Genomic DNA, 9,156 nt, shown 5'->3' on the forward strand with positions numbered 1-9,156 from the left:
GGAGGAGCGGGGAGGAGGGGAAAAATGAGGACCTAATGTCGGGGGTTTAAGTGGAGAGAAAATGTTTTGAGAATGATGTACAAATGTGCTTTACACAATTGATGTGTGTATGGATTGCGATAACAGTTGTATGAGCCCCTAATAAAATGTTTAAAAAAATGTCTGGAGATAAATTTCCAATAAAGCACAATAATGAAATGTATATCAAATGATCCTGACTGTATTCCAATTTACACTTAGATGTTGGCATTTGTATGTATACTAGTAGGCTCATTACTTTTTCATTCAATATGAATATTTTTAAAAAATTTCATGGACAAAGTTTGATTATCTTTTAAATCATTCTGCAAATCTGTGTTAGTGATTATTCTCCTTCCTTCTTGCCATCCTTCATTTTAAGTTTCCCTCTTTCCTTAACCCCTCCCTTCCTTCTTCCTTCCCTTCCAGCCTTATTTCAGTCAGGAGTGGCAAAGGCATTGAACTATATCTTGCACATACAAAAAGAGAGAATCAAAGAGGGCCTACTGCATCAATAACACCATTAGGTTGAAGGCAATACTTAGAAGACTCAGTCTATGTATTAGACAATTTCATTAGTTGCAGTCTTTTAACATGAAGGCAATATAACACAATATACATTCTATCATTTGCTAAGAAATATATATGACTTACTGAAAAAAAATTGTGTTGAGTGCCACTTTATAATGAAGACAACAGATGGTACACATAGTTCAGAGACTTGGCTGCTGGGAGGTTGGTGATATGAGTCTACACAGCGGCTCCTCAGAAGGTTCTGGTGATCTACTTCGGGAAAAATTAGCCTCTGAAAATCCCATGGAGCATATTGCTACTCTCGTATGCTTGAGGTTGCCAGAAGTCACAATTGATTCCACAGCAACTAACTGGTTTATTTAAAATGCTATATGTTTATAGGGTTTCAGATCAGATGTCCAGTGAGTGAGGGATAAGCAGAAGAGCCAGTCAAGGCAGTGGGATTCCAGTTTGTAAGCAGTGTGGCCAATGAAGGTCCTCACAAAGCAGATGATATTTAAATAACACTTAAAGGAAATGAGGGAGTGAGTCATGCAGGTATGTGAAGCAGTAGCATCTTCAAGCATAAACCAGAAAGTCAAACCAACCCATTTGGTGAGTTGATTGTGACTCATGGCGAAATTATAAACCAGAGTAAAACTGCACCATGGGATTTCTGAGGCTGTAATCTTTTCAGAAACCAGACAGCCTCATCTTTCTCCTCTGCTGCAGCTGGTTAGTTCAAATTGCTGACCAGTATGATTAGCAACCGGATGCTTAACCACTGCACTATAAAGTCTTTTCCCAAATTAATACAGAAGAGGGAGGCAACAGCTACAAACAATTGAAGGATCTCTGAAAAACCTTGAGAAACATCAGATACACTAGTATTTCTGAAGCAAAGTGGACTGTAGAAAAGATGCCATATATACTTGAGTATAAGCCGACCCGAATATCAGCTGCAGCACCTAAGTTTACCACAAAAACTGCATTTAAAATGTGCTGAAAAAACTCGACTTATACACGAGTCTAAACAGTAGCAGATCTAGATAACCTGGCAGGCTGTTTTAAAGACTTGAGTGGTGTTTTTTTCCCTGAATGCCCTGAGGGGCGTCTGGAAGATTTTGCATGAAGGTATGTTCAGTCTACGTAGTTTTAGGACTACTGGGGCCTCCTGGGATTAGAATTGATCACACGGGTCAATATTAAGAGGAATGACACCAGTTAGGATACTATTAGAAGAATCCAGTTGAGAAATACTAGTACCTTGGACAAAGGTAAATTTGGTGAAAGTGGAGAAAATGATTCAAATATGGAAGTTTAAAAATAGAATCAACAGGTTCTTCTAATGGTTTGCATGTCTATGTGAGGGGTGAGACACCTAAATGATGGCTCCTAGTGTGGGCTTCTTATTTCTCCTTCGGATATTCTACTTAGTTAACAGCTACTTGCCTAGAAGAGTTGCAGTTTCTCAGGGCAGAAGTAAAAACTTTGTTGGAAGTGCAGTCACGTATATTCATCTTACTGTTTTCCTTGCCATGATTGTTTGAGTTTTTTAGACTCATCTTAATAGTAGGAACAGAAATTGTAATAACTAAAAACAAGTGTTCACCAACCTGCCCATAATGTCTATTAAATCTTTTCCTGAAGCTATTATCTTGTCTCTTTTGAATGACAGACCTACTGGTTTCACAGCTATTTAAATTCCTTCTAAATCACTTACCACAACATTAAAATTTACACCTCTCTCCTGGACAAAATCGATCTATTTAAGGAGGAAATGGCTTGCTCCCAGATTAAAGCAACAGTAACATTTCAAAGTATTGACTCAAAATGACAGTCTTTCACATTTTAAATAAATAGACTCACAGTTACTAAGATGATGAGGTGGTGGAGCAAATTATAATCGGACTCTGGTCATTTTCCAGAACTCATCACAATTGGCATTTAAAAGATAGATGAACAAACATGATCGCGTTGCTATTCATTGGGCTTTGCTTAAGTGTTCTACTTCATTTGAGAGTGCATTCATCAGTGTCTCAGTTTCCTAGGGCTGCCATAACAAAGTACCACAAACTGAGAGGCTTTAAAGAACAGAGATCTATTTTCTCACAGTTCTGCGAGAATTCCAAATTCAGGGTGTCAGAAGGGCTATGCTCTCTTTCTGTCTGCTGTCTGCTCCAGGGAAGATCCTGCCTCCTCTCTCTCAGGTTCTGGTAGCCTCGGGCATTTCTCGGCTTTTAGACTGTTCCTCATTTGCCTTCTTTGCAGCGTGTGACTCCGTCTCTGGGTCTGTTTTCCACTTTATAAGATACCAACTCGGAAAGGCTTGATTGCACTCTAATCCAGTAGGTCCTTGGTAATGTAACTAATAACATCGGCAAACAAAAACATATTTCTGTAAAGAAGGTCATATGTACAGGGTCAGGGCTTTGGCAGGGTCACAATTATTTTGGGGGGGATAGAGTTCAGTCCAGTACAATCCATTGTAAGGCATTATTTCTTTTATTTAAAGAGCTCCTACAAATGATCAATATTTTTAAGACAGGTGATAGTCGATAGAATCTAGTTTCTTAAGATGGTTTGAAACAAAGGTCACATAATACAATATTGAAATATTCATTAGCAAGCCAAAACCTTCATAAAAATGAGTTATTACCTAGATACTAAGTTAGGTGTAAAGAAATTGATATTAGCTTTCTTAGTTTAATAGCAACTTTTCCTTTACCCCCAAGTGTATGTATTTTACATTTCATTTCTCAAAATGAAGAAATTCTTATGAGTGCTGACAGTGAAATTCAGGAAGTAACTTGTCTAATATCATAAAGTCGGCAGAGCTGGGATATAAATTCCAAAGCCTGTGATTTGTTTGCTGTGGAGTTAAACAAACCTCCTTTGTTAAAGAAGGCACTGATGATGGGCAATATTGGATACAAGCTGTTTGTTTTTTATCCGTAGTTCTTAGAAGATATGATTATCAGTAAATGATAACTTATTTGTATTTGTATTTATAGTTCTTAGTTGATCCACACATCCTGCTCCTCTCAGGGCCTCCTGCTGGACCTTGTTTTTCTCTCTCTACCTTTTAGCTCTCTATTTCCTATCTCTCAATCCCTCCTTCAGAGTGGAAGCCTTAACTGTTGTTAGGGAGTTGGGATGACTACCAATCTGGCTGCTTCTGGCTGAAGGAAGGCATTGTGTAAGCAAAGCAGTCCAGTACTCTCCACAGGGGGTCTGTCTAGTGGTCCGTGGTAGAAAGAGTTTGATGTACATGGCTCTGGGGCAGCTGTCTCAAGCAAGGACAGGGTCCGGTCCCTAATTCACTGGGATGTTCTGGAATCGCAAGGCCAACAAATTTGCTTCTGAATCTGAGTGTAGAAGATACTGTACTCATGAACGTATTTAAAAACCATGGTCTGAGTAAGCAAATAGCCAATATAGTTGCCAAAGGTCACAGCAAATGCCTGACTCTTGGAAACCAAGACTTCAGCCATCCCCAGCAGGATTCTCCTTGATGTCTTACAAAGGTCTTGGATGAGTGCCTTTAACTGTCTTACTGCTTCTAGACTGGCCTCTACTTGGTGAAAAATGTTTACCCAGAAAGAACAGGAGGTGTTGTCATACACACACACACACACACACAATCTCCTCTAGTCAGAGTGAGCCTATGATCCATGGCTTGCCATGTCAGTGACAGTAAGGATGTTTTGGGGCCCTGACTAGTAGTAGTGGCCATAAGTGAATGGTCGCTGTCAAATTAGTGTTGGATTCAATAGCAGGCCATAAAAACATAAATCCTGTAACATTTGAGCCAGAGCTTGTAATTTACTGGATTAAACTCATATGGATCCATTCCTTTCTGGTCAAAATCTAAAACATCTCTCTTTATGCGCGTCCAATTACTCAAACACACTGCCATCAAGTGAATATTGACTCACAGCAACCCTATAGGATAGGATAGAACAGGCCCTGAGTTCCATGACTGTAACTATTACAGAATTAGAAAGGCCTGTTTTTCTCCATTAGAGAGGATAGTGATTTTAAGCTGATCACTTTTTGGGTCACAGACAAATGTGTAATCAGTATACCACCAGAGCTCCTCAAAAGTCTATTGGAGGGGAGCAAACCCACACAAAAACATTTGTACTCAGGATGCAGTAAGACTTGTAGGGTTAAAATACAATCATTACAGGTGGCATTGAGTTATTTAATGGGGAATCGAGAGGGAGTGATTGAAATCAAATCAGGAGAATTCCAATCTTCATAGTGCTATTGGGGTGAGAAGAAAAGAATGCTTCATTACGAAGAATTGAGAGGTAGGTACAGAGAACTTTGGGCGAAGGGGGGGGGGCGGTAATTCTAACCTTTAAAGGGAACCAATCACTGGTCCCATAAATGGTCAAGGGAGGAGTTACAGTGGTGTTTATACGTTATAGATTTTGGCCCCAAGGGGCTTGGAGATCTTTCACTTGGGAAAGAAAGGTGATGTCCTATGCAGCATATGCCATCCTTTCTTTTTACGCTGAGCTTTCTAAGGTCACAGACTCATTACTCTGGTTGAAAGGGGGCCGTACAATTCTCCACATCATGAAGGGCAACATAAGGCAAAATGAAATATTTTAGGTAACAAAGACTAGCAAACAGATTTTTAAAAAAAATAATAATACCAAAAAACAAAGACCCCAAATGGGGCGTTAAACTGTGCTTTCATCAGTCATTGGGGTTAAAAACAAACAAACAAACACAAAAACACAAAGTGAAATACAATAGTTACTTCTCTAAGTCAGACAAATCTCTTTGAAATGATTCTTTAGTCTTTTATTGGTTCACAGGAGGAATGAGGCTGGGGCTCTAGTTCTTTTGATTAGTGTCTGAAATTTGGATAAAAGATACCTTCCTAATAAAGGCATAGGGCTTTCTTTCTTTAAAAAAATAATGTTTTGGTTTTTCAAAATTAATTAATTAAGTTTTCTTTTAGAGTTTTCTGGCATGATAAGGAAGTCATGAGAAAACATCATTTTTTCCCAGTCCAACTCAAAGACTAAGAGCAAAATCGAGTCAAGGGCTTACCTGACACTCATTGGACCAAGGAACTAAAGATGACTGGGACAGGAGAGAAAGTTTGAAAAAGTAGTGCTATGTCGATGAGAAAATCAATTTAAGTCTGCACATTTAGACACACCTGGGACTTTGGGAGGGTAATGGAACATGCAGACACCAGGAAGGACTGTCCTGGGTCCTCTCAATCCTGTTGGACCAGTTGGAGTGGTGGAGCTGACCTTGGCCGTCTGTGCTGCCCAGGGCAATCCTTCCTCCAGTGGTCTTCCCTGCATTGAGGACAGAGCTTAGGTGGTCCCTTAACCCTTTCGGTGCAGTTCCTTTGGAAGCGGCTCTGCTGACCACATTAGTAAAAAATTCCAGATGCTGTCCCCAGGGGGCAACTCCTGTGAGCTCTCGAGTTAGGCAAAAAACGATGGCCTTTGTCTTACATCTCCTCTCTCTTCTTGTTCCTCCTGATCTTGGCTGTAAAAGACTGCAGTGGCAGTATTTCAGAAGGTTATCTCGATTCAAATTTGGGCCAAGAGCCAACTTTTGTAGCTTTCTCCTTATGTTCAAGGGATCCCTAGTGACATAATGGTTAGTCATCAGAGTGACAACCACAAGGTCAGCAGTTCGAATCTACCAGGCACTTTTTGGGACAAAGATGGGATTTTCTGCTCCTGTAAAGTTTTACAATATCAGAAACCCACAGGAGCAATTCTACCCTGTCCATTAGGGTTACCATGAGTCAGAATCCACTGAATTGCAGTGGGGTATTTTTGTTTTTCCCATAAATCATTGTATTGAGGGTTCTTACAGCTCCCATAATAATCCATACATCAATTTGTTTTAAGGAGCTCTGGCGGCACAGTGGTTATGATTTGGGCTGCTAACCACTATATCAGTTCCACCCTGTCCTGCAGGATCGCTATGAGTCAGAATTGGCTCAATGGCAGTGAGGTTGTTTTTGTTTGTTTGTTTGTTTTAATGTTTGGGACTGCCTGAGTAATAAACGTATTCTTTACAATATTTGACACTCAAGGGGGTCTCAGAATACTGGGGTGTGCTTTTTCATCACCTCCATTAATCACTCCTGAAAATGCTGTGCGGTTTTCTTTCTTTCCCTGATTCACAGGGGAAAGCGTGGAAGAATTCAGGAGTTTTCTCCTAGATCTTCTGAAGCCTGCTATGATACAGGTTTGGAAATGCCTCCTATTCCAATCTCTGGGCTTTATCAGGATCCCACTCTGGGTCTACCAAGGGAAATCGAATGGGAAATTGGACTTTTTACTAGGTAGTTATATCATCTCACAAGTTTAAAATATTACCATTCATTTCCAATGCCTGTGCTACTTTTCACACTATGGATTTCTCTAAACTGGTGGCATAGTGGTTCCACATTTGGCTGTTAACGCCAAGGTCAGCAGTTGGGAACCACTAGCTGTTCTGAGAGAGAAAAGTGGAGCTCCTACTCTGGTAAAGAGTTACAGTCTCAGAAACCCACAGGGGCAGGTCTACCCTGTCCTATAGGGTCACTAAATCAGCATTGACTCGGTGGCAGAGAGAGAGAGTCAGGGTTTGGTCTAGCAGGAACATTACATCTCTACAGGAAAGTATCTATATACTTTTCAGGATCCTCTGAGAATTTCCCAGGTCTATTTTAATTTGCTTCAGGTTGAAGAGGAAAAAGGAGCGTGTGCCTCTTGACAAAGTCTCTTGAGCCCACTTCCTGAAGAAGGCACTGTGGAGCTCTTCTGAGTTCCCCATTGCTTCTAGAAGGGACTTTGCTTTCAAGGGTGTTTGTACCATGATAGACTCAGAGGGTCCTGGATATTAGGGACAGGACATCTCACCACGGATACATGGGAGATTCTCGTTGGCATGGAGGGTGCGGGATATCAAGGGACTTGGAAGTAGTCTTGGTTCTCTTAGTCGCCAAGGCTATGAGGAAAGCTGTATTTAAATGACCAGATCTACTTAACCGCCCATTAACACCGAGGGCAAAAAGACTCACACAGAGGGAACTTCAGACCACCTGCTCTCTCATTTCCAAACTAATTCTGACTGAAGGAGGGTGTTATAATGAGTGTTCCCTTCAGAGGGCCCTTGTTCTCCATCAGAAAATTTAAATTTGGGCCAAGCCTTATTGCAAAAGAAAATGAAGCATCTTTTCTTCAGGGTCTGGGGTCAAACAGGGACCATTTTTCCAAGATATAACCGAGTTGTCAGATGGGAGTGACAAAGAAGTGCCCATCTAAGAGAAAAGAGAAAACAGTCACAGCGGCCTGTACTGAGTGAGGCGTTCTGGGCGTAGTGCGCCCCCTACAGACAGGACTTGAAACTCTATGGTGCATGAGCACAAGAGCCCTCCCACCAGAATCATCTTGCCTTCCAAGAGTGGGAGTAACCCAACACTCGGTCAGTCTTTCAAGCTCTGATGCCTGAACAACTTCCCCAGGGGTTCATGGTTCCATCCCTGGGGTCCAGTAAGAGAAGAGATCGGCTGCTGGCAGCTCACCAGGACTTCCACCCAGTAAAAGGATTTCTGGAGATGCCATTGAGTTCTTAATAAGAATCTAATAATAAGTATCAGAAAACTGAAACGTGTAGAGGGAGAGCTTATGGTACTTGCAGTTGTTTGGAACAAAGGGTAACCAATGAACCTCGGCCTCCCTATTTGTCGTCAACCGGGCTGTGACTCATCTGAGAACACTCAACATTTATTTTTTGCCTTTTGTTTTCCACATAGCCTAAGCCAAGCCAACCCAACCCAACCCAAATCACGGCCATCAAATTGATTTAGACTCATAGCAACCATGTACAGGGTTTCTAAGACTGTACGTATTTAGGAGAAACAGACTCACTTTTGTCCCATGGAGGAGGTAGTTGATTTGAACCATTTACCTTGAGATTAGCAGGCTAACACCTAACCTACAATACCACGAGGGCCCCCTTTTTCCAATAGAGGGAGTGTAAGTCAACCCCCTTCACCTGTGTAAGGACTCGGCTCAAACTTTTCAGGAGCCTTTCTATTTTTGATTAGACTTCAGCATAAGACCAACGCTTGTTATGTCCCTTTGCCATCTCGTGGATTTCCCCTATTAGTCTACCTTCTCAGTGAAAGTGCCACCCTTTGAGAATCTTGAATTTACAAAGCAGGCATTAGTTTGAATATTGTATGCAGTGTCATCTTTATGAACTCCTCATTTACCCACAACCTCACCTGCCCTACCCCTAAGGAACCATTCATCCAGTTATATGCTCTATAGTTTTACCTGTCTTGGATTGCATATACAGAAAAACATAAAACAAGAATAAACATTAACAACAATAACAAAGTAAAACCGACAGAAACCCCAATCTAAAAGAAAGTCATGGCTTTAAGTTCCAGAGTCCTGTATCAACTGGAATTTGTAAAGCAGTGAAGTAGAATCTTGTAAGAAAATGAAGATGAGGAGACCCAAACCAAGCAAGACCAGCAAGTGTACACAATGCAAGCAGCGGTGGTTAGCAACAAAGGAACTCAACCAACTTGGAAAGAGAGGCAAAGAGAAGGGCGGTTTCCATGTTAAATTAGCAGCACCA

This window comes from Echinops telfairi, unplaced genomic scaffold, assembly GCF_000313985.2.
Source record: "Echinops telfairi isolate 266 unplaced genomic scaffold, ASM31398v2 ScPeMD7_7472;HRSCAF=8510, whole genome shotgun sequence".
Classification (NCBI taxonomy): domain Eukaryota; kingdom Metazoa; phylum Chordata; class Mammalia; order Afrosoricida; family Tenrecidae; genus Echinops; species Echinops telfairi.